Source organism: Myotis daubentonii, chromosome 2 (genome assembly GCF_963259705.1).
Source record: "Myotis daubentonii chromosome 2, mMyoDau2.1, whole genome shotgun sequence".
NCBI lineage: Eukaryota > Metazoa > Chordata > Mammalia > Chiroptera > Vespertilionidae > Myotis > Myotis daubentonii.
In genome coordinates, this window is record NC_081841.1 from 104,219,463 (window position 1) to 104,245,636 (window position 26,174).

General features: G+C 42.8%; 1 pseudogene; it reads right to left on the minus strand.

The window, feature by feature from the left end:
• Positions 1-24,590: 24,590 nt before the first annotated feature.
• On the minus strand, positions 24,591-25,885 carry LOC132226268 (heat shock protein HSP 90-beta-like; annotated as a pseudogene).
• Positions 25,886-26,174: the final 289 nt, after the last annotated feature.

Below are 26,174 nucleotides of genomic sequence, written 5' to 3' on the forward strand. Positions count from 1 at the left end.
CCTGAGCCGGGCTCATGGCTGGAAAGCACAGCGGCGGTGGTGGGAGCCTCTCCCACCTCCGCAGCAGCACTAAAGATGTCCGACATCCCCCAAGAGGTCCTGGACTGTGAGAGGGCACAGGCTGGACTGAGGGACTCCCCTCCCCAGAGTGCACAAATTTTGTGCACCGGGCCTCTAGTGTATATATATAAAATACCTGGGAATAATTCTAATAATGTGTGTACAGGAAACTAAAAAAGCATTATTGAGATAAAGCAGAAGAGTAATAAAAAGATAAAGAAGAGCTAAATAATAAAGGGGTGTACCATGAAAGATTCAATATTTTATGTTGGGAGACCATTCTCCACGGATCTCTCATATATCTGCACCTATTGGGAAGAATCACTGACTTATCTTCTCAGGATGTGTGTATTTGACAATTTGCTTACTTCCTATTATAGAAGATCTGGATTTCCTAAACTCAGAGTTCATCTCTTCAACATGACCTACTAGGTGCTTAGATATCATCTGGTCTTGCATTGCTCTGTGGGAATTGTGACTCAGAACTGGCAACAAGTGCACTCATGCTAATGCTGTTATACTGCCCTGTGAGTAATAGGGTTCTTTGATCCAGAGGTCTTGTGTTTTCTGCCAGCATCCCTGAAACTGTGACAGGCTAATGTTAGCTTCACACAAGATAAACTCTCAGACCCTTCGTAGTTCTTGACATTGTAAAGACATCAATTCTTCCCAAAGTGGTCTGTAGAGTTTTATAGTTCCAATAAAAAATAGCAACAGCACTTTGTGTAACTTGACAAGCTGATACTATAATAAATATGGAATATTATAGATAAAAAATAACCAAGACATTCTCTAAGAAGAAAAATGCAACAGTACATGATCTACCAGATGTTAAAAATATACCACAGTCAAAGACAGCGTGGTATCAGCACCAGCATGGACAAAATCAGTGATGCTCAGCCAAGTCCGAGGTATATATGGACACTTGGTAACAACAAAATGATACTGCAGTGGAGCCGGTAAGGAGGGTGTCTTTCATAAATGGTGCTGAGACAACAGCGTGTCCACAAGAAAACAAAGAGGCAAATCTGACAAATTTGACTACAGAAAAGTTAAACAGTTTCTCATGTTGAAGGTCATCACAAATAAAGGCAAACAATGGGCAGATAAAAAATTCTTATAAAGTATGAGACAGCAAAAGAAAATTTGAGTTAAATATGGAATCCTACTTTTAACCCATTAGATTGGTAAAGGTTAAAGAACTTTTAAGAGGTTGATCATGCTACATGTGAATGTGGAGTGGGAGACCCAGTGAGGCTCTACCTCCCTGTCAGTGAGCATGTAGGTGGTAGAGCTGTTTTGGGAGGCATTCGGCAGGATCTAACAAAATTTTCAATGAATGTCATTCTAATAAAGCATTTGCACTTCTAGAAATCTGTGCTGTAGAATATTCACTCATGGGCAAAGGTGTCTATGCAGGATGAAGCACTATTTATGATAGTCAAAGACTAGGACTGATTGTCCATCAGTACTCGTGTGTGTGTGTGTGTGTGTGTGTGTGTGTGTGTGTGTGTGTGTGTAAAAGGAGAAATGGAGTTACAGGGAGTAAAAGAAACTATAATAAAGGTTCAAATTGCTTTGCAATTATTTTGGATGATGAATTATTTTTCTTTTACTTTTTTTTCTTGTTGACCCAGAGCAATGATAGGACAGCTCAACCTCATGGGTAAATACACCCCAAGAAGGACTTTTATGTTTATAACCTAGACTTTTATATTGTTTACATGTCTCAAGTGATTTTAAAAACAACACAAAAAGCAAAAAACAAACTACAAATGTGTGTAATATGTTCCTATGAGAGTAAAAAAAACCCTACAAAATAGCTGTACATTTGTTTATCTAATCTAATAAAAGAGAAACATGCAAATTGACTGCACCTCTGCTATGCCCCAAGCCACGCCCACCAGCCAATCAGAGTGACTATATGCAAATTAACCCAACCAGGATGGCAGCCAGCAGCCACAGAGCTGGAGTGAGCAGGAGGCTTGGTTGCACAGGCGATGGAGGAAGCCAAGCTTTCCGCCTGCCCTGGCCAGCTGTGGCCTCCACTCAAGGCAACAAAGTTTCAATTATAGAAGATAAATAAATCCCAGATACCTGCTTCCAGTCAGCCTCTACTGGGAGCTTGGGTGGCTGGGGTCAGTGGCCAGCCTGTAAACAGCCATCAGCCCTTCACCCAGGCTGGCCAGGCACTCCAGTGGGGAACCACACCTTGAAGGGGGTGTGGCCAGTCTGAAAATGGCCCTCAACCTCTCACCCAGGCTGGCCAGGCACCCGAGCAGGACCCCCACCCTGATCCGGGACACCCTGAAGGGCAAACCAGCCGGCCCCCACCCATGCACCAGGCCTCTATCCTATATAGTAAAAGGGTAATATTCAAATTGACTCTAACAGCAGAATGACTGGGAATGACTGGTCACTATGACACACACTGACCACCAGGGGGCAGACGCTCAATGCCGGAGCTGCCCCCTGGTGGTCAGTGCACTCCCACAGGGGGAGCTCTGCTCAGCCACAAGCCAGGCTGACTGCTGCCAGTACAGCGGTGGTGGTGGGAGCCTCTCCCGCCTCCTCAACAGTGCTAAGAATGTCCGACTGCAGCTTAGGTCTGCTCCCCGCTGGCAAGTGGACATCCCCCGAGGGCTCCCAGGCTGCCAGAGGGATGTCTGACTGCCAGCCTAGGCCCAATCCCCCTGGGAGCAGGCCTAAGCCAGCAGGTGGTCATCTCCCAAGGAGTCACAGACTGCGAGAGGGCACAGGCCGGGCTGAGTGACCCCCCTGAGTGCACAAATTTTTGTGCACCGGGCCTCTAGTATATTATAAATGTCTGATAAAAAATATACACTCAGCTGTCAACAGTGGCTACCACCTGGGAGTGATAGGAGGTTGTGGAGATTGACTGGAGGGTTTTTGACATATATGTTTCAGTTCTTTTTGATGATTTTACAAACTTGAAATTTTAAAAAATGAATAAACATATGCCAATAAAGCTCAGAAGGAATAAAAGGAAGTGTTTGCAAGATTGGGTAAGCGTAGGTGATTGAGAGGGTGGTAGAGGTTGTGGGAAATGGATGCTTTGATGTCCTGGGAGAGCTGGATGGGATGGGCTATAATGGACAGTGTTCTCCTCACTACAATGGAGGAGAGAAACAGGGAGGAGAGAATGGGAAGAGAGAGAAACTGTGAAATTGGCTGTCAGTGAGAAGGGAGACAAAAGTTGGGTCCGGACAGAGAGCATGGGGAAGGTACTGAATAAATATCCCAGCATAGGAGAGTGTTCTCATTTTTAGATGGGTACCCCTAGACTGTATCAGTGATTGACTGCAGCTCTGTGAAAACCAGAATGATTTTCTTCCGTCAGAAACATGCTCTTTAAACCATGGCCACAGGCCACCTGTGCCACAGCGAATGTGCTTAATACTGAATGACTCTTCAAAGCAATTGGATCTTTGTCTCTATTATTTTAGTTTCTGCAGCAGACCTTAGGGTTTAACATTTGCCATAGAAGAGAGTGAATAACATTAGAGAAGAGAAAATGTGTATTTCTTGAACTCAAGAGTGATAGTAATATGACTTTAATTTGGAGAAGACTCACCAAAGAAAGTTGCACTGCAAACATGCTATGTGTGTAAAATATCCTTGAAACCCAGGCAAAACCAGTGCAGTCTTCCTGGATGTGCTGCATAAAGGAACTCCAAGAGTGCGTGCTGAGTTCAACCCAGCTGAACTGGAATAAATTTTTGTTTCGGGGAGAAAAACTTTATATACAAGGGACTTCGCAACAACGAGGCTCTTGCTGAAGGGGACACATATGGTTCTCTTGGTGTTTTCCTTCTCACTCCCTTTGAGTAAGAATAAAGTGACTATAATTTTGCTCTTCAAAAACATTATCTGGTTGTTTTCCTGGTGCAACTGTTGGCCTATTCTGACCCATGGAAAGAGGAAGGCGCTGGGGCCGAAGTCTTCCTTTCCCACCACCTACTAGACACACTTGAAGGGCTTTCGAAACCATGCAACACCAGGCTGAAAAATCCAGTAAGCTGGACACATTTTTTTAAAAAATGTGTGGTATCGCAGCCTCTTGTGCAGCTGGCTTTTATCCGAAGCTGCGTACCTTCAGGGCTGTTTGTCCTCACACCTGTTACCTCAATATGCCATGCCACTATATTCCCTATGTTCCTAAATTCCAGCCACAGACAGGCCTAACTTGACTCGCAAGGAAGAGTGGACAGTATGAGGATTTAAAATAGGGAAAGGTAAAAAATAAAAGTGCAGTGAGAAGAAGCCTGTGAGAATCTATGAGATGTATCTGGATGTTTGTGCTCATCAAAGCACCAAATATTTGGATATACCCATGATCTTCATAATGATGAGCTCATTCTGCCAGGAATTTTAGGGCCATAGTAAATTATCCTTCTTCTTAAAAGGTGGACTTTTGCCCTATCTGGTTTAGCTCAGTGGATAGAGCGTTGGCCTGTGGACTGAACGGTCCTGGTTTCGATTCCAGTCAAGGGCACATGCCCCGGGTGCAGGCTCCATCCCCGGCCCTGGTTGGGACTCCTGTGGGAGGCAACCAATTGATGTGCCTCTCTCACATTGATGTTTCTTTCTCTCTGTCTTTCCCCGTCCTTTCCACTCTCTCTAAAAATCAATGGAAAAATATCCTTGGCTGAGGATTAACAAAAATAAAAAAAATAAAAGGTGGACTTTTGAGTGGTGGGCACACGATGCAATATACAGATCTTGTAACATAGAAACCCACAACTGAAACCAATTTATTCATGTTGACCAATGTCACCCCAATACCTTTAATAAAATAAGTAAATAACAGGTGGACTTTCAGGGAGAACGTTGTGTCTAACAGAAGGCACGGATCTTAGAGCTGTCCCCTACACGGTGATAACGACTCACGCTGAGGGGCTGCCATGCCCCCTGTCTCTCCGAGCCTCAGTGATTTCATCCAGTCCAGCTTCCAAAGGCTGTCCCTTGATGATGAACTTGATCTTGTCTGTGCACCGACAGCAGCAAGTCAACACAGCAGAATTTTATTCCTTGGAGTTGCAATAATTAAAACAAGTGGTCCTGGCAAAGATTCCGAGAAAGAAGCCTCATGTGCTGCTGGCAGGCGTGTGAATTGCTACAACGCATTTTGGAAAGCAGTCTGCCAATATCTATGACAGTGAATAACTCCTCTCTCTCTGATAGCAAAGAAGCAGGACACCAAAGTGATTTTAAAAAAAAGGAAGAAAAATGAAATATGAAGAACAAACTGATAAAACTCTAAGGAGAAACTGTCCAGAAAATCCTATGAATTCTCAAAAATGTTCAAGGAAGCAATAATTCCTATGTTATAAAAACCAGGACAAAACATAAGAAAAATGAAAATCTTCCTATTTAATTTCTGAAGGCTAGATTTACCAAGATACCAACACTAAAGTAGAAAACTCGACTGATCCAAAATCCAAAATAAAACACTGGCAAATAGAATTAAGATATTAAAAAGGTAAGGCAAAGTGATCAAGTTGAATGATCCCAGAAATGCTTAGAACATCTATTCATGTAATTCACAACCTACGCAGATTAATAGAGAAAACTATAAATCCTGAAAAATAATTTGGTGAAATTCAACAATAATTCCTAATACATCTTCAAAAAACTCTTTAGTAAATTAGGAATGCAGGGACCATTTATTCAATTGGTATGCCACGCTATATTCCCTATGTCCCTAAGTTCAATCTTCACTCATCTGCAGAGATGTGTCAACTGCTCTCCTCTCCTGCTGGGACGAATAGGAACGTTGGCAGGAAATTTGAGGAAAGGGAAGAGCGAAGCCATGGTACTTGTTCCTCTGTCCCCCCCCTGCAAGGTGACCTGGGTTGTCACTGTAGCTCTTGGGGCAGCTGACTCTGTGGACTCTCGCCCTCTGGGCGCTGGGCCTCACTCCAGCTGTTATCCCTTTGGCTTAGAGGCAGTGAAAGGGCAGCTGCCTCTGAGCCTTGGGGTGCTACCTTACCCTTTGAGGCACCCTGCACTTAGGTCTTCATGAATACAAAGTCGTGTTAGTCACAGTTGTTCTGTTCTATAAAGTTGTAGAGAACCTGAATCGGGGAACACTGAACCATTGCTCCTAGGGGAAATACAGGGTGAGGCTCCTGCAAGCCTCTGCTCACATTTTGTCAATGGTGAATGCAGAACTTTGTTTTACATATGTTTCTGTTTAAAGACACCTCATATAACATATACTGTTGAGTCATGAACATTGAAGTCACCGTCAGCAGCACTATAACTCACACCTGAATGAAGGTGATCTAGCACACAGATTTTCTCTGTAAGGCACATAGCAGCCCTTTTGCTCTTAGAAACACTACACAGCACTTCAGCATTATGCTTGGGGACCATTTTAAATATAAAAATTGCCAACCAAAGCACAAAAATATGAAAAACATGTCACTAAGTAGACTGTGAAAAGGACACTTGTTTGCAGTAAGAGGGCCTGAGCACGAAGGCCGTGCCACCTCGCTCAACCTCAGCTAGGAAGCTGCATGGCAGTGACAAATTTTCACCACTCTACGCGCCTGTGAACAACTGTAGACACCACAGTATTTATTTTAAGATTATAAATTTGTGAATATGGAATACTGGACAATGAGGTTTGACTGTACTCCCTTTATTAATGCTATTTCAAATTCTGAAATAATAATCATTCAATAAAGTTACTATGCGATTTCAAATTGCCATTGGGTTCTTACTGAGAGTCTGATTTTATAGGTGTCTAGGTCAGAAATCTGAAAATATCATATTGAATCATAAAAAAATTAGAAGCATTACTATTAAAAGAGCAAGGAAGGACTGCAGTACCATTTATTGTGCTAGAAATCTTTAGACCATATGATAATAAAAAGAAATAAGACATGAATATTGTGAAACAAAGACAAAAATGTCTTTGATTTAGAACTACATGATTATTCACCCATAAAATGAAAAAGAGTAACTTATAACCTGTTTAACCAATAAGGGTGTTTCAGTGTGGATGGGTACAAAATCACTGTATGATAAGTGTTAGCTTCTCTATATGTTCACCAAAAGCAATGTAACTGAAAATGTAAAAAATGCAATTGAAAAAAATGCCATTCACAACACCAACAAACCTCTAAAATCCCTAGGAATAAACTCAATAAGCAAAAGGTAACACTTGTGAGAAAAAATATCTATAATAATAAAAGTGTAATATGCTAATTAGACAGGACGTCCTTCCAGATGTCCTTCCAGATGACCTTCTGGATGAAGCGCGGGTTGCGAAGCCCAGGTCCCAGGTGCTAGAGGGAAGCCGGTGACAACAGCCAGGAGAAGGAAGGCCTATTCTTGCATGAATTTCGTGCATCAGGCCTCTATTGAAAACATAAAAGGACAATAAGAGCATCTGAATAAATGGAGAGATAAACCACATTCCTAGTTTGGATGAGCCAATATTTTTAAAATATCAGTTGTCCCCCAATTAATCTATATATTCTTCTTTGCAATACCAGTCAAAACTCGCTTCCCCAACCCAAATCTTACAACCCATGTCAAATGTTATCAGAAATTCAGTTGGAAGAGTCTGCGCCAGGCCAGCAAGGTCGACTTTCAAATGGGAGACTAATGAGGGTTTCAAAGTGCACGGTAAGTTATGGTAATTTAGACAGGGTGACATAAAAGGGAAGGAATAAGCAGGTCAGTGGAACGCAGTAGTTAGTGCAGAAACAGACGTATGTATGCATAGGAACTTAGTAAATGACAACGGTTGTACTTTGAAGCAGTAAGTGGAAAACTAAAAAAAGGCTGTCGAAAAACAAATGGTGCACAAAGGTATTTGCAACTTATGTAATAAAAGGCAAGGGGTGAACAGACAGAATATATAAATAACTCTTACAGATGCGTAAAGAGACAGTGAAAAGGCAAAGCGGGCCCTGGCTGGGCCGCTCAGTCGGTTGGAACATCGGCCTGTACATTAAAAAGGTTGCCGGTTCGATCACCAGCTGGAGCAAGTACAGGAGGCAACCGATCCATGTTTCCCTCTCACAGATGTTTGTTTGTTTTCTTCTCTCTCTCTCTTCCCCCTTCCCCTCTCTCTAAAATCAATAAAACATATCCTCGGGTGAGGATTTAAGAAATGAGGGCAGTGGACAAAGAATGTGAGAAGACAATTAAGAGGAAAGCACACATATAACCAGCAACTGAACGAAAAGATCCTCAACTGCAATAGCAATCAGGGAAATGCAAACTAAACGGATGAAATATCATTGCCAAACATCAGTTTGGCAAAAAAAATTGAAGAGACTGATCGTAGCAGATGTTGAGAAAGCGGGGAAATGGACTTGTCCTGCTCTCTGGGTGGTTCAGCTCTTTCGGAGGGCAACATGGCGGTGCAAATTAAAAAACTAAATGCACACACCTGATGGCCCAAAAAAGCATTTTTAGTTATCTAATATAGAGAAATACCTTCACATAGGCTCAAAGAGAAAAATTGTAAACTAACTTTAATGTCCATTAAAATGGTTAAATAATTGATTATACTTTCATGCTATTGATCACTGTAGCAATTTTTTAAAAGCTAGACCAATATAAACCAGCATTAAAATATCTCTTTACAGTTGTATGTGAAACACAGACTTTATTCTTATATTATTGTTTACTAATTATTGTATTATTTTCCATAAGAGCAATTGTAAACCTACTTTTGCCTCACTCTGTACTATCAGATGCAAAACCATACGGCTGAAAATATATGTAATGCTTTGTAATATATGTAAAGTAGAAAACAGCTGTTTGTGTGGACAAACTGTTTATATTTTTATCTACGTAGGAATGTGTGTAAGCACATCAACAATGTGTAAGGATACACTCCAAATTAATAAGCAGATATTAACTCTAGGGAGGTAAATGAGATTGGGAAGTGGTCATCAAAGAGACTCTTGCTTTGATTTTAATTTAAAAAATGTTTAATCTTTTAATTGCAGTAAAAATAAAACATAAAATTTACCATCTTAGCCATTTTAAGTGCAGAGCTCAGAGGTGCTAAGTATATCCACATTGCTGGGCAACAGATCTCTAGCACTTTCTCATCTTGCAAAACAAACTCTATGACCCCCATTTCCCTCCCTCCCCTCAGACCCTGGCAGCCACCATTCTACTTCCTGTCTCCATGAATTTGACTACTTCATACAAGAGGAATCATACAGTATTTGTCTTTTTGTGACTGACTTATTTCCCTTAGATAAATGTTTTCAATATTCACCTATGCTGTAGCATGTGTCAGAATTCCTTTCTTTTTAAGGCTGAATAATATTTCATTGTATATAAATACGTTCTATTTATCCATTTTTCTGTAGGTGGACACTTGGGTTGCTTCTACCTTTTGGCTATTGTGAATAAAGCTGCTATACATATGGGTGTGAAAATATCTCTTCCAGACCCTGTTTTCCTTTCTCTTGGAGATACACCCAGAAGCAGGATGGCTGGGTCCTATGGTAGTCCAATTTTAATTGTTTTAGGAACTATCAGACTTTTCTTGTTCCATTTTTATTGTCTGCATATTTCATAAGAAGAGTATATTTATTTATTATTTATGTTATTATTTATGTTATTAAAGGAAAAAATTAGTCGAGATGGATGTAGTTCAAAGGACACCAGTCCCAAGTAAATAGTGGTTTTGGTGACAGCTGAGGGTGAGCAAGCTGGGTGGTCTCTGGCCTACCCAAACTCTTGTGAACTGAAAGTGTTGGAAATTATGGGTCTAACATTTAATTAGCATCACTGCTTGTTTTATTGTTCACAAATATGCACTAGCTTTGCCTGGAGGAGCCTTATACTTAACCCAACAGATAACCAGTGTGGCCACCTGACTTGCTTTGGCCAATGAAACATGAGCAAAGCGTGGAGAGCTGATTCCAGTTATAAGAGCCACTGCTGTGGTTTTCTCAGTCCTCTTCCCGCTCGGGTGTGGTAGCCAACAGTGTCCTGAGCAGAGGATGCAATGGCAGCTGTGGTCCCAAAGGGAGGGCATGTGCAGCAGCGCTGCAGTCAAACATGAATTCACATAAAACAGGAGTGAGAAGTAGATCTTGAGGGTGAAAATGTGTGGATTTATTTTGATCCCCCAGGACAATGTGACCTATCTATCTCATGCAAGATGTTTATTTAAACCTCCTCATTGGCGTAAGTACTGTGGACTCCAAGTGGGAACAGGAATTTGTAAACTCGAGGCCTCTTTTCCTCCAGCAGCCTTCAGTCCTCTTCTGAATATAGGTATGTATGGCTTCCATGCCAGGGAAAACGCCAACACCATCCACTATATCGCATTTCAGGGAAGAGGCCATGCAGCGCAGGGTGTGGCAGCTCAGGAATCATCCAGAGCCCTGGCAGCCTGCAGGAGGCAGCAGGATCAGCCCTGACCCCTCCCTGGAGTCTAGATACTATTTGGGCTAAAGTTAGATGCAGGAGGAACAAACCACAGAGGGTGTATCCACTCTCTCCACCAAAAACCTCACCATGTTCGGGCAGAAAATGTCTCTAGCTCAGGACTTACCTTCCAAAATGCAACTTTAAGGGAATTTAGCAGAGTGTGAGCTGTGAATCTCTGGTTATGGGGATCAATCAACCCATGAACCTTGGAGCCAGGGCAAGCACAGCTGCCTCCAGAGTGCCCTCTCTCAACGGAGAAAGGACAGTCAGCTTCATTCTGAGAGAATAACACTTCTCTGCTCTGCTGGTAGAGTTGGGCCTTATTGGCACTAGTCCAGTTCAAGGTGAAGGTGAAACCAGACCCTGAGTTTAACCTCATTCCGTGGAAATGGCTACAATTTTCCTTTATATTTGTTAGTTGTCATAGTTTTGTGTGTGTGTGTGTGTTTAACAGAAAAGTTTTGACAAAAGATTATGTAAGAAAACTATTCAACAAGCTGTGGCAAAAGGAAACTGAATCATTTCAAGTATTAGTCATTGCTGGCCAAAGAAGAACCTGATGTTAACTTCATGAAAGCAGCTATTAAATAAGGGCATTATATTCTTCTAGCTAATTTTCTGGCTTTTCTCCTGCTGCCTTGAAATACTAACACATCTGCTAAGAAACAGATGGCAAATCCAAACGCAGCACAACCCACAGGACTTCAGGGTTCCTGGGATTCCGCGAAACAGTCGCCTTAAGCAAGTGTCGTTCCTTGAATCTCAGTAAAAACATCACGAGAATATGGTTTTACAATCTCTAAGAAGATACATCATGTCTATGCAAATGTACGTCTCCTTTGACATTCCTGTGTGTGCTGTTGGTTTCTCAAGGTGCACTGGTTAATTAGCATTTTCTCAATTAGCATCTTTCAATTGTTCTTATAAGACAAGAGCATATGGTGTGAAGAAAGGTACTCGGGGCTTGGAATTTGGAATCCTAGTTCTGACTTCAGCATTGACTAACAGGATCTTGGGCAAGTTGGAGCATCTCTGGCCTCATTTTTTTTTTTCTATTAAACGAGGGTAAAATATTTATGGCTCACCCCTGTTACCTGATTTGTTAGGACAAATGGCATGACCACATTGGCATGAAATCTAGATGAGACAGAGGCTGAGAGGTGCAGCAGACATACTTAATCGGGCTGGTGAAAGAAGAGTAACAAGACCAGGAGGGCAGCCCCTCCTGCACCGGGCTGAGGGCCACAGGTGTGGGTCAGGGAGGAGAGGCTGGCAGCAGAGCCATTTTGAAAACGTAGCTGTTATTTGAAATCATCGTAAATTTGGTTATATTGTAGTTAATGCTCAGTAAATTACATTAGATATAACAGTGGTTCTCAATCTTCCCAATGCCACGTCCCTTTAATATAGTTCCTCATGTTGTGGTGACCCCCAACCATAAAATTATTTTCGTTGCTACTTCATAACTGTAATTTTGCTGCTGTTATGAATCATAATGTAAATATCTGATATGCAGGATGTATTTTCATTGTTTGCGACCCACAGGTTGAGAACCACTGAGATATAATGCTATACGAGAGGCCCAATGCACAAAATTCATGCATGGGGTGAGGGGTCCTCAGCCCGGCCTGCACCCTCTCACAATCTGGGACCCCTTGCTCCTAACCACCTGCCTGCTCTCTCCTAACCATCTACCTGCTCGCTCCTAACTGCCCGCCTGCTCACTCCTTACCACTTGGCTCGCCACTCTCTAGTGCTGCAGCGGAGGTGGAAGAGGCTCCTGCCACCACCACTGCACTCGCCAGCTGTGAGCCCAGCTTCTGGCTGAGCAGTGCTCCCACTGTGGGAGCACACTGACCACCAGGGGGCAGCTCCTGCGTTGAGCGTCTGCCCCCTGGTGGTCAGCATGCGTCATAGCGACCAGTCGTTCTGGTCATTCTGCTGTAATGGTCGCTGGACTTATACATATATAGATATCTGACTATATATCAGATATTGTGATTTTAGGTAAATGATAGATAACATTTTTTAGTTCTCATTTGGTTTACTTTGTCTTTTTAATTTTCCCAGTGAGAGGAACTCTCTGGATGTGTTGAGGGGAGGCGTCTGAACCAGATGGAACTAATTCTGCTATTTTGATCAGTGAGACATTTCCATTCCCATCCTGGCTCCATGATGGATGGATGAGGCAGACCCACCGTGTCCTCTCTCTAATTATGAGGACATGAGAGGGACTATTCTGGTGTGTGTTTGCTGTCCCTTGACATCTACTCAAACTGACATACATGTGAAGCTGCTGCTGCCTGTTGACAGAGCCCTGGGCACTTCCTTAGACAAGGTACAAATCGTCACGTCCCATGTACAATTATAAACCTGAGGAGCACTGCAAGCCGGATCACGTGGCACTAACATACAGGTAAGTTAATATACGCAGAATTATTTAAATGTCATTTCTCCCAGGAAAACAAACAACAACAGAATCTCAAAACATAGTTATTCCCTCCCCCCCCCGCCCAAAGGGGGTTTTAGAATAATCAGAAACAGAGTCTTTGCCATTGGGAAAAAGTTTAGTTTGTGGTTCTTATTTATATCTTATCTTTGTGAGCGTTCCATAGTTTATTTACACAAAATCAACCTGGGCTTCATCAACTCCGCTGAGAAAAAGGAGTGAAGAACAGAACATCTGTAACGGCCAGCAAATGACCCCGGGGGAACTGATCCTTTAATGACATCATTAATTTCCAGACACATCCATTGCGTTTGATTGAGCTTGCAGAATGCAAAAACGTATTAGAAAAAACGCAATTTCAAGTGCTAATAGAAAAGAACACAACATGTTTTATTCGCCAGCGCTCTCTATTTCCTTTGATTACAGTTTGCAGGAAGCAAGTGCCATTTAACGTCAAGGCCACAAAGCGGACGCTGATTAGGTGCCTGGTGACGCACACATAATGAGTGGATGACCGCCACAGGCACAGCGGACAGGACAGGGAACATGCTCCCAGGAAGTAGGCCAATCATAGCACAGCTCTGAGGGGCAGCTGCCCACAGCACACTGCTGCCTTTGTCTCAGACATCCTCTGCCTAATACCTTCTTGCCAAAGGAAGAAAGCATTATCGCAGGTGACACAAAACAATGCAAAATCACCCCCAGGCTTTCCTTGAACCCCTTCTCTTTGCTTCCTGAGAGGCATTTTCTGGAATTCCCATCTGTAAAACATAGGACAACTCCTACATCAGTTCTCACTTCTCATAGAATGGTCATGTGCAAGTGGCAGGGTGTGTGAGGGGCACCTTCTCTGTAGTGGCAGTGTTTGATTTCCAAAGCTAGGTAATAAGGACATGGGCACCACTGTGTTATTCTTTTCCCCCTTTTAATCCTCACCTGAGGATATGCTTTTATTGGTTAGATTTTTAGAGAGATAGGAAGGAAGAGAGAGAAATATTGATGTAAGAGAGAAACACCAATCAGCTGCCTTCCGTGCACACCCCGACCTGGGATTGAATCCACAATCTCGGTATATGCCCTGACGGAGAATCGAATCCGCAACCATTTTTGCTATACAGGATGGTGCTCCAACCAACTGAGCCACCCAGCCAGGGCCATCCTGTTATTCGTATTCCTTTTTTTGGATCTTGACTATTACATAGTATATTATTTTTAAGAAAAGTGGACTCAAATATGAGGGTATTGGAAATTAATTCAATTCTCTTAAGCTATTGTCTGTATACCCTTTTTTGCTCCAGGCAAGAATTATGTTATTCAATTAAAATGTTGTCAACTCATCAAACATTTCTTGGCATTTTTAAAATTATAAAGATACACACGGAAACGAATAGCAGTGGCGAAGCATCAGTCTGTCTTGGGCCCCTGCTCTGGCTCCACGCCCTTCCCCAGAGGCACCCACTCTGGCCCAGTGACACCCTTCCAGCCCATTTTCACATCAATACGTGCACACTGCACACGCTGCATTTCTAAGTATAGGGTCCGTTTTGGCCTGTGCGTCTTTTCCGGGCATAGATTGCTTAAGGTCTACAGGAGGAAAGAACTGAAGTCCTGGGCTAGCTGGGATAGGAGTGTTTGAAAGGAAAACTTGAATGATTAGAGGGACAGCTATGATCTTAGTGGGAAATGTTTGGAGAGAATCATGGCTTGTTAAACTTGCCCTGTGGTCCAATCTAAAGAGGGGTCCCCTTAATCCAGCCGTGGGCAAACTAGGGCCGTTTGAAATGAATAAAACTAAAAAAAAAAAAAAGACCGTACCCTTTTATGTAATGATGTTTACTTTGAATTTATATTAGTTCACACAAACACTCCATCCATGCTTTTGTTCCGGCCCTCCGGTCCAGTTTAAGAACCCACTGTGGCCCTCGAGTCAAAAAGTTTGCCCACCCCTGCCTTAATCTCATGGTAGTAGTGGGAGTTATGTGTGGAATCTTCGGGGCCCTGCCACTCTGTGGCTGCTTTGGGACCAAAGCTCTTCTTCCTTCTACCCTTGGGAGTAGGAAGCGCCTAACGTAAGGTGGATCTGTGATCACAAACAATGCAAACTGAACTTGGAGCCAGGTGCCCTGTGTTCAGACCACGGCCATCTTCTATCTTTTGCTGCTTCCAGGTCCTCCCCTGAGCATGTGTTTCCTCACCTTTCCCCTCCTCCTGGTGTGAGAGCAGAGCCTGCACACACCTTCCGCAGAGCCGGCGCTGCGGCTCTTCTCTGCAGGGCCTTCTTGGAGAGCTGCGTTCTTCCTGTACTAGTTTTCCTCTGAGCTGCAAGGAGCAGGACTGCTGTGCCCTGCGGCTGCCTCTGTCTGAGCTGATAGCAGCCCCCAGCCTGCCGGTCCACTGGCCACCCAGGGCCCACGGCCTCCACCTGCCGAGAGTGCGCTTGCTCAGGTTCATACCCGATGCAGGAACAGAGCCCAGGTATGCAGTCTCCGTTGATTTTTGCCTTCTCGCTTCCTCTTATTCCCTCTTGTTCCCTCGAGAAACAGTTGGGGAATAAGCAACAATTCTTGAAGCCAAACCGAGTTTCTGAATTTATTGCATTCCTCAAAGAGTGAAGAAGAAATCAAGAACCAGGCCTCAAAAATATCACTTAGAAGCAAATTATGTTCCCGCCTGATTGTGAAGCAGCCCAGCAGATCCACGCCTTGGGGATAAGACATGCGAAGAAAAGATATTCTCTGATATTAAGAAAATATGAGTATCTTTCTCCTTAAGACTAATTAGACAGCTCAGGAAAATAGTCAGGGAAGGAATATCTAGATTTGTCTTGTTCCCTTCACAAAATGATAATCCCCTGGCAGAAATAACTCTGGGTACATAATTTTATGAGAATACAATAAACAGAATATTAGATTCACAAAGCATTAAGAATTAAGGAGTAGTTATTAGCTTTCCAAAAACAGTTTGGCATTTCATCCTGCTGAGATTTGTGGTATTGGGAGTGGTTGACAATAAATGGCTCATAGACTACAGAGATTTCCATAGTAAAATTCTGAGACTCATTTACGAATACGTCAGATTGCAGAGCAAGACAGACCCTCGGAAACAGAGCTATCAGGGTTCTGTGATCATGGAAGATCATGTGCTAAGTCAGAGTTGATGTTTGTATTTTAAATTGATGTTATTGGAAACTTGCCCCGCAACAGGCTAATGAAAATTAAAGCTTTTGGAGTTCCAGCAAAGATGAGAGGTTAAGAAAGATACTATATTAGCTTTACTAGTTTTACCATGCAATGTTGAAAAAACAACGGACAGGAAACTTTCCTCGAGCCAGGGGAGCTGGGGCAGGGAGGCCAGTCAGCACCCCTGGGAGCTTATGAAAACACAGAGGCCAGGGCCTCATTCCGAAGACCTGGTGTGGGATAGAGGCCTCAAAACTTCTAGCAAACTCCATAAATAGCTGTGAAGCACACCAATACTTGAGAACCTCTAACACAGTGAAAACAGTTTGGTTTTAAATTAAACATGAGTTCAGCTTTAGATTCCCCCATTCTGTGACCAGAGTGCCGCTCTCTCTATACCTTCGTTTTCTCTGCTTTTCCCTACATTCCAGGGCTGTTGTGAGCATGACCTTAATGGCATGTGTTAAGTTTGTCACCTAGAGGATGATTAATAAATGTCACTTCTGGTATTAGTCTCCTGGGCTTGTCAGAGCAAAATTCCACAGACTGGGGGCTTACACAGCAGAGATTAATTTTCTCACAGTTCTGGAGGCTGGAAGCCCAAGGTCAGAGTGTGGGCAGGCTGGGTCCACCTGAGAGCGCTCTCCTTGGCTAGTACGTGTCTGTCCTCTCGCTGTGACCTCACACGTCCTCTTCTCTGTTTAGTGTCCTGGTGTCTTTTTATAAGGACATCAGTCCTATCGAATTAGGACCTACCCTTATGACCTCACTTAACTTAATTAGTTCTTTAAAGGCTAAACCTCCAAATACAGTCACATTTCGGGGCTAGAGCCTCAACATGGGAATTTGGGGGGACACAGTTCAGTCCTGAACACTTCCCCTTACCCTATCCTTTCACCCGTGCTCCTTCCCGCTCAGTCACCATCAGCAGTCGTTTATGTTTGAACCATCTTCAACTCCAAAGGATGATTTTACAGCACTTCTAGGGTGAAAGCACTGGTTGAAGGTGGGGGTGAGGATGGGGAGTGAGTATTTTGCTGAAGGTACTGGTTTTCTGGGAACCCAGTCCCCAGAACCTCAGTCCACTAATATGAGACACTACACTGAGCTGAGGGATCTCATTGCTCCTGCTAGTTCAATGTCATTTTAAAAAATGACCTAGATAAAGAGGGCACAGAATCCCCATGTCTAAATCCTGAGTTCTCGCATTTCCACATGCTGAAGGGCCTTTCCCCCTTTAGATCACAGCAGAGAAAAAGAAAAGATTTTTTGAAGTTCATAAGTGGAAAGCTTAACTTTGTGATATATTATTTCCTGACAGAATGGTTTCTTAGCACCTATTTTTAGAGGCCATTATATTCCATCTCAGACATGTGAGGTTTCATTCTAAGCAAGCTGCCTCTTCTGCTCATTGTCCCCATGTCTCCCTCATGGTTGCACTCACCGCTCCAGAGAGGCTGGAAGCCTCATAATAGCATCTGTGATGTGGATTTTATTCATTCTGACCGTACGTGGCAGCCCTTCAGAATCCATCCCTGATGGAACCAGCAACACACTGAAATGAGTCAGTGTACGAATCACTCAAGATGCCCTAGAAATCTTCAGCCCTGGCATTGTCCTCTTATTCATATAAGAATGCATTAAATTTTCTGACCTAGACTATGAATTTTACCTCTTTTCTGATTATGTTTCTTAGCTATCTGTTTTTTTCCCCGTGAGACTGAAGCAGCCTTCTAAAAATATATGCGCTTATTATATGTCTTCCTTGATTCAAATTGTGCCACTATGATTACTCTGAATTGTAAATGACAAACTGAATGGAGAGGCTGGTTAAAGTTGTGCATTTATAGTACTGTATTGAATATTTTTCTCTGATAACTTAGGTGGAGATTAAAGCTCCAGTTAGGGACACTTCTTTTTTTTAATTTAAATTTTATTGGGGTGACATTAGTCAACATGAACATATAGGTTTCGTGTGTGGATTATTAAGTTACAAAATCTGTATATAGTATTATGTGCCCACCACCTAAAGTCAAATCTTCTCCTGTCACCTCATATTAGGATCCCTTTCTCCCCTCACCCCCTTCCCTCTGGCAACCACCACACTGCTGTTTGTGTTCATAAGTTTCAGTTCTATATCCCACATATAAGTGAAATCATATCGTTCTTAGCTTTTTATGTCTGACTTTTTTCACTTCACATAATAATCTCAAGGTCCATCCATGTTGTTGTAAATGATGCTATTACATCCTTTCTTATGGCCGTGTAGTACTCCACTGTGTACATGTACCACATCTTCTTTATCCAGTCCTCTCTTGCAGGGCACTTTGGCTGTTTCCATGTCTTTACCACCATGAATAATGCTTCTATGAGCATAGGGGTGCAAATATCTTTGCATATAAATGATTTTGAGTTTTTTGTGGTATATACCTAAGAGTGAGGTTATTGGGTCATATGGTAGGCCTATTTTTAATTTTTTGAGGAATCTACAGACTGCTTTCCATAGTGGTTGTACCAGTCTACATTCCCACCAGCAGTGAATGAGTATTCCCTTTTTTCCACAACCTCTCCAACACTTTAACTGGTGTAAGGTGGTATTTCACTGTAGTTTTATTTGCATTTCCCTAATTGCCAGTGAGATTGAACATATTTTCATATATCTATTGGCTGTTTGTATTCTTGGGAGAGGTGTATTTTCAGGTCCTCAGGCCACTTCTAATATGTTATGGGCAGGACCATTTTGACCACCTCCATGACCTCAAGCAGTCAAAAGACCCACACTCTTGGCCCTTCTCACTCTTGTTTGCTCCATGCTTGGGAAATGAGGTTCTTGATAAATATTTAATTAGTAAATGATGGTAGGTATAACATTAGTTAGGATCAGGTTCATTGGTAAGAAATAGAAATCCCAAATATTAGTGTCATAAAAAGAGTTTATTTCTCCTTTATGTCAAAATCCTTATTCCCTTAGGCATTTATTCCAGAGCTGGTAAGAAGGCCGTGTTCCATAAAATCTCCAGGGACACAGATTCCACATCTTTATTCTACCACCCTGAGGAGGTTCCTCATCCTTGTAGTCCAAGATGCTGCATTTCAGGCCACAAGATTAAAAAAAGGGACAGAGAAGAACCAATGGAGGTAATGATCCAGGAGTCCTTAGGGACGGTTCCTGGAATCTGCCCACCACACAAACACTTCTACTTATATAACATTAGCCAGATTATAGCTACATGGCCACACTTCCTACAAGGGAAATTGGAACATGCTGCCTTAATGTGGGTAGCAACATGAACAGCTAAAATTTTATTAATATGGAAGAAGTGGAAAATGTGTATTGGGGAATCTTTAGCATTTGCAGCACAGACCTGGAAAGGCAAAGCATATTTGTGAGAACAACAAGAAGATTGATGGAGCTGGATTATAGCATGAAGGAGGTAGCATGGGAGATCAACTACAAAGATGGGTGTTGGGGGGTGGGGCATAAATTGTGAAGAGTCTAGATCAGGGGTCCTCAAACTTTTTTAACAGGGGGCCAGTTCACTGTCCCTCAGACCGTTGGAGGGCCGGACTATAGTTTAAAAAAAAACTATGAACAAATTCCTATGCACACTGCACATATCTTATTTTGAAGTAAAAAACCAAAACGGGAACAAATACAATATTTGTATTTGCATGTGGCCTATGGGCCGTAGTTTGAGGACCCTTGGTCTAGACACTAATGCCAAGATTTTGGACTTTGTCCAGTAGACTGTTTTATCAGTCAGGGTCCTGACAGGAAACATTTGGAGCTCTTGCAAGTGGTGAAGTGAATTTAACAAAGGGACTACTTAAAAAGTGGGTACGGTTAAAGGAAACTAACAATGGTGGTGAAGTGCCCCCGGGCCAGCAACAGCAGGAAGCTAGCTCCTGGTTAGAACTGCTGAGGCCAGTGGGTAAGTTGCAGTTATAGGAAATGGGTCTCAGACAAGTGCTGTGCCTTTGTCACTGCCACCTCTGGCCTGACAACAGAACTAGTGACATAATTTGCAGGGCCCAGTGCAAAATGACAATGAAGGCCCTTGTTCAAAAATTATTAAGAATTCCAAGTTGGAAATAGCAGGGCACTAAGCCAAGCATGAAGACTTTCTGAACACGGGGCCCTGTGAGACTGTACAGGTTGCAGACCCATGAAGCTGGTCTTGCCCGGCAGAGATGAAGGTGGGGGAAAGTACCCTAAATTCCTCTCTCTTCCAGTCCTCTGACCTTTGTCAGTGCTTCCCAATGTCCACACCCACGTGAAAGTCAAGGCCAAGGATCCTGGTTGAGGCAGTCCATGATGGAAAGTGCAAAGGGTCTGGAGGACCAAGCAGAGAATGTCTAACTCGCTGTGAGAGCCTTCAGAGAATTTTAAGCAGAGTGGCATATCCAATGTATTTTTAAGAGGAATTTTCTGGCAGCAGTGTGGAGGATGGATTGGAGAGCCCAGAGGCAGAAAGCCCAGGTTATTATGATAGTTCCATAGTTGTTTTCCTATCAAAGCTCACAGTAAGAAACATAGTTTCTATTTGTATTGCTAACCAATCACACACACACACACACACACACACACACACACACACACACGAAACCCAAAGTCCATTAAATGGTACGAAACCTTACTCAATGAAACAATACTTAACCTTACTAGAGGCAAACTACTCTGATTTTATTTTAAAATGTTAATTTCAACCTACTAATGAGTCACTAATGAGTCAACTTTTAGTTTAAAAAACGTTGGTCTAAAAGTGTGGTAGACAGAACAGTGCCCCTCAAAGATGCCAACAGCCTGACCTCTGAAACCTGGTAGTGTGTGACCTCACACAGCAAGTGGCATTTAGCAGATTTGATGAAGTTAAGGATTTTAAGATGGGAGATTATCCTGGGATATCCCGGTGGCCCAAGGTAATCAGGGAGGAGAAAGATGCAATGAGGAAGGCAAAATCAGAGCAGTGCCGCTGGCTTTGGAGATAGGATTCATGAGCCAAGGAATGCATTCCTCTATCAGTGGTCGGCAAACCGCGGCTCGGCAAACTGCAGCTCGCGAGCCACATGCGGCTCTTTGGCCACTTCAGTATGGCTCTTCCACAAAATACTGACTCTTCCACAAAAAACCGACTTCTGCGCATGGGGCATGAAGTTTCAATCACCCTGTACGTGCAGGCCCGCATGTGGTATTTTGTGGAAGAGCCACACTCAAGGGGCCAAAGAGCTGCATGTGGCTCACGAGGCGGCTTGCCGACCATGGCTCTAGGTGGAAAAGGTAAGGAAACAAATTCTTCCCTGTAGAATCCTAAAGAACACGCAGTCCTGTTGACATCTTGACTTTAGCCTGTGAGATCCATAGGGCTTCTGACTTCCAGAACTATCACAAAATAAATGGGTGCTGTTCAGGCTGTAGAGTTGTTAATGACTCATTACAGCAACAATAAGAAACTAATATATGAAGGAAATGAAGAGAAAATGCAGGCAGTGTCAGTGTGGGGAGGGCAGGACAAGAGCGGACTTGATATTCTTATGGGACCTTCCCTTTTTAAAAGAGAAATCATATTTATTAAATTGATTGGAGTGACATTATTTCTTTTGAGAGATGTAGAGTCCAGATTATCTCCCAGGATAGGGTTGCAGCCCCAAGACAAATCACACTTTTCCTCACTTTAGTGTTTTCTATTCTCGGGAAGGTTAAAGTAAATATCGAAGACTTGGGGGGGGGGGTATCTATTCCTATTTGTTTAAGTGGCATGAATATATGGATTTGGGGCAGTTAATGTGTTGTAAGTCTGTGAGCTGATCTGGGAGATGGAAGGAGTCATCTTTATTTAGTCCTCGCTTTTTGAGCCAGTTCACTGAACCAGCATAGCTTTCTCAGATGACTCTCTGTGTATCTATAACTCACAAAACAGAGTAAACAATATATATTTTTCTAGGATGAAAGAAGAAACTGCTCCCTAGCAGAAGGGGTTATCAGCCACACAGCAGAACTAGGTGATAAGTGATTTGTAAAATGGGCCAGAGCAAATAAGTTAGTACCACACTCTTGCATTAGCTGAGCACTGGACAGGCAAACCAGCAACAGGACCTGTAATGGTCAACTCATATCCTATCTAATAAAGAGGGGATATGCTAATTGACCCCCATGCCACCTCAAAATGGCGGCGCCCACAGCCAATAAGGAGGGAATATGCTAATTAACTGCTCTGCCCTCAAAGATGTCAGTGACCACAGCCAATAAGGAGGGAATATGCTTATTGGCTGTGTCCCCTCAGCCCCCCAGCTGCCCAGGGCCGGCCCAAGGCACAAGCTAGCTTTGGATGGTGGCTGTCCAACCGCACAGGGCTGCCCGAGGCTCAGGTAGCCAGGGCTGGCTGAGGCTTGCACTGCCGGCAGTGGCAGCAGCAGAGGTGTGATGAGGAGTCACCTTTCCCTGATTGCCAGGTTGCCTCCCACCCCTGAGGGCTCCTGAACTGTCATAGGGGGCAGGCCCAGCTGAGGGACTCCCCCGCCTCCAGTGCATGAATTTTCATGCACCAAGCCTCTAGTTTATAAAATAATGGTCAAGCCCAGCCAATGTGGCTCAGTGGTTGAGCATCCATCTATGACACAAGAGGTCATGGTTCAATTCCTGGTCAGGGCACATACCTGGGTTGCAGGCTTGACTTCCCGTCAATGATTCTCTTTCATCACTGATGCTTCTATCTCTCCCTCTCCCTTCCTCTCTGAAATCAATAAAAATATATATATCTAAAAAAAATGGTCAACTCGTAAGTTATTTGTTCTGAAAGCACAAACCATCTGCAAAACAAATCCAACAAAAACTAGAGTATAATTTAAAATCAATAATTCATAATAGCAATAGAAAACATAAGGGAAGGTATCAAAGAAAAAAATCTAAAAATCCACATGACCTTTACTAGAAAATTATAACATTTTATAGAAAGACATAAGACCTAATAAATGAAAAGCTATTCCTTGTTTGTGGATGGGATGACCATTTTAAAAATACCAAATCTCTCTCAAATTATTATATAAGTTCAGTGCAATGAAAATCATTACTTCAGTGACTGCTGTGTGTAACTTTACAGGACAACTCTGAAGTGTGTGTGCAAGAACACAGGGTCAAATTACCAGGACTATTGGAAATGTCACCTTCTCAGATGTCATTCCTTATCATTAAGCACTGTCAATAGGACTGTTTGCCATAGGAGCAGGAAGAGACACACAGGCTGGTGGGACAGGACAGCAATGGAACATGCACCCAGGAAATGTTGGTCTCTGACAGTAGTAACACTACAAGTCAGAGGGCAAGGATGGACTAGTCAATAAGTGGCCATGGGACAATTGATTGTCAATATGAGAAAATAAAATTAGACTCAAGGAGGAAAGCAAAACTCTTAGGAGGAAAAAATACAGGACATCTGCGTGATGTCAAGGAAGGAAATAAAGTCTAAGGTATGCACACAAAACATAAAGGAAAACATAGATTCATTCAATTACACTGATATTGGAAAACTTGCATACAAGAAAAGATACGATAAACAACATGAAAAAGCCAACCAAAGTCTGAGAGAAAAAGTGTAAATACAGAACACTAATAAAAGAGCTGTGTCCAGAAAATATTAATAACTCTACATATCAATTTGAGTCAACCAACCCAATAAGGAAGCAGGCAATTGATATTAACTGGAAATATACAAAAGAGGGACCTAATAACATGCTCTACTTAGTAACTGAGGAACTGAAGGTGAGATGCCATTCCACTATCATCAAATTGGCAAAAAAAATTTTAAGTATGACAATATCAAGTGTTAGAGAGGATGTGGAGAAACAGAAACTTTCATACTTTCCTGGTAGGAGTGTAAGTAGGTACAATCATTTTAGAAAACAGCCTGTCTAGTGAAATTGAGGGGGTGTACACTCTATGCCCCAGCAACTCCGTTCCTAGAGATGTTCCTCAGAGAAACTCAAGTATGTGCACAAGGAGACCCACAAACCCTAATTTATCATTAGGAGACTAGACAGATAAATAGTGATGTATTCTTCTGTACTATGTGATAGTTAAAAACGAATTACCCAAAGCCTTGTGTATTACCATAGATAGATTTCAAACATAATGTTGAGTCAGAAAAGTTGCAGTAAAATACATATCATTGCCTAGCAGGCAAAACAATATTATTTCTGTATCTAAATATTGTATAAAAACTAAAAGCGATGCATAAAAAACACCAAACTCAAAATAATAGTTAGGTCCAGGAAGAAGGGCGGTGAATAGAATGGAGGTGGGTGGGAATGCAGAGAAGGCTGTATCTGCAATGTTTAATTTTTACTTTATCTTCATTATTTTATACTTTTTACTTATATTTTTGTATGCTGGAAAAAATTTTAAAAACTGCATCTTCTTTATTTTGCATACTTTAATTTCAGAACAAAATTTTAAAAACCCGCAATACAGGACATCCAAACCTAATATCAAATATGAGAAGAGAAGGCTTGAGGCCATTGTAACCTGCCTTAGGCAAAGACAGGAGAGAAAAAACTACTAAATATCAGTTAGGGGAAACCAGGTGGACCAGGGCCATGCAGGGCTGCTGGGAGAGCCATGAAGACACTACATAGAGGATGCAAGATCTGCAAATAGAAACTCTTAATCTACTTCTTCCATGCAAGAGGCATCCTCATCACCCTCAAGGGCGTATCTCATCAGGAACAGCAGCACTGGGTTCTTCTGCTGACACTTCATCTTCATCAGTGCCTCGGCCTAGCTTGATCATGCAGTAGATGCAGTTGGAGTAGGTCTGATGATCTTCAAGTGAAAAGTCAGAAGAGAGCAGCACAGTTTTAAACAGTAACACCACAAGGCCCTTGACAGCCTTGTCATTCTTGTCTGCCTCCACCTTCTGGTGCAGAGTCTCCACAATGGGTTGGTCAGGGTTGATCTCCAGGTACTTTTTGGCCATCATGTAGCCCATTATAAAGTTATCCCGAAGTGTCTGGGCTTTCATGATACACTCCATATTAGCTGTCCAGTCATAGGTGCTAGTCACAATGCAGCAGGGTGAAGACACAAGCCTATTGGAGACTGTCGCCTTCTCAACCTTCTTATCCAAGATTGCTTTCATGAGTTTGCAGAAGTTCTCAAACTTGGCCTTGCTCTCTTCCATTTTCTTTTTCTCCTCTTCATCCTCAGGTAGTGCCAGGCCCTCCTTGGTAATTGAGACCAAGCTTTATCATTCAAACACCTTGAGCTGCTGCACACAGTACTCATCGATAGGCTCCTTCATATATACTACTCTAAAGCCCCATTTCCAAATCGCTCCACAAAAGCAGAGTTGGTAACTTTCTCTCCTCAGTGTTATAATAGATGGACTTCTGGGTCTTCTTCAGATGAAAGACATATTCTGAAAGAGAAGTCATTTCCCCTCCAGACTGGGAGGTGTGATAGTGCAGAAGTTCAGAAAGGCATCCCCGACTAGTCGAGTCTTCATGGAGTCCAAGCTTTAGGTTATTAGAGAATGCTTCATAGAATAGTTCTCCTTCTTATAGTTCTTATAGTTCTCCTTGTCTTCTGCCAGCACAGAGCAGAGCTCAAGGCACTTCTTAACAATATTTTTACAAATGACCTTCAAGATTTTACTTTGCTGGAGCATTTCTCGGGAGATGTTCAGGGGCAGGTCCTTAGAGTCAATCACACCGCAGATGAAGTTGAGGTACTCTGGTATCAACTCATCACAGCTGTCCATTATGAACACACTAGAGGCCTGGTGCATGAATTCGTGCACAGGTGGGGTCTGGCCGGCCCCCCCCTGATTGGGGCCGATTGGGGCAGGGCCAGCCAGGGGGAGGGGACATGGGAGGTTGGCCAACCGGCCCCACCCTCGGTCGGGGGGGGGGGGGGTTGGGGGTGGGGGGATGGTTGGGGCCACAGTGCGCATCAAAGCAAACGGTTGTTCCAGTTGTTCCGGAGTTCCGGTCGCTTGGCTTTTCTATATATAGATATATAGATGATGGACATAGAGTTTTTGTTGTTCTTCTTG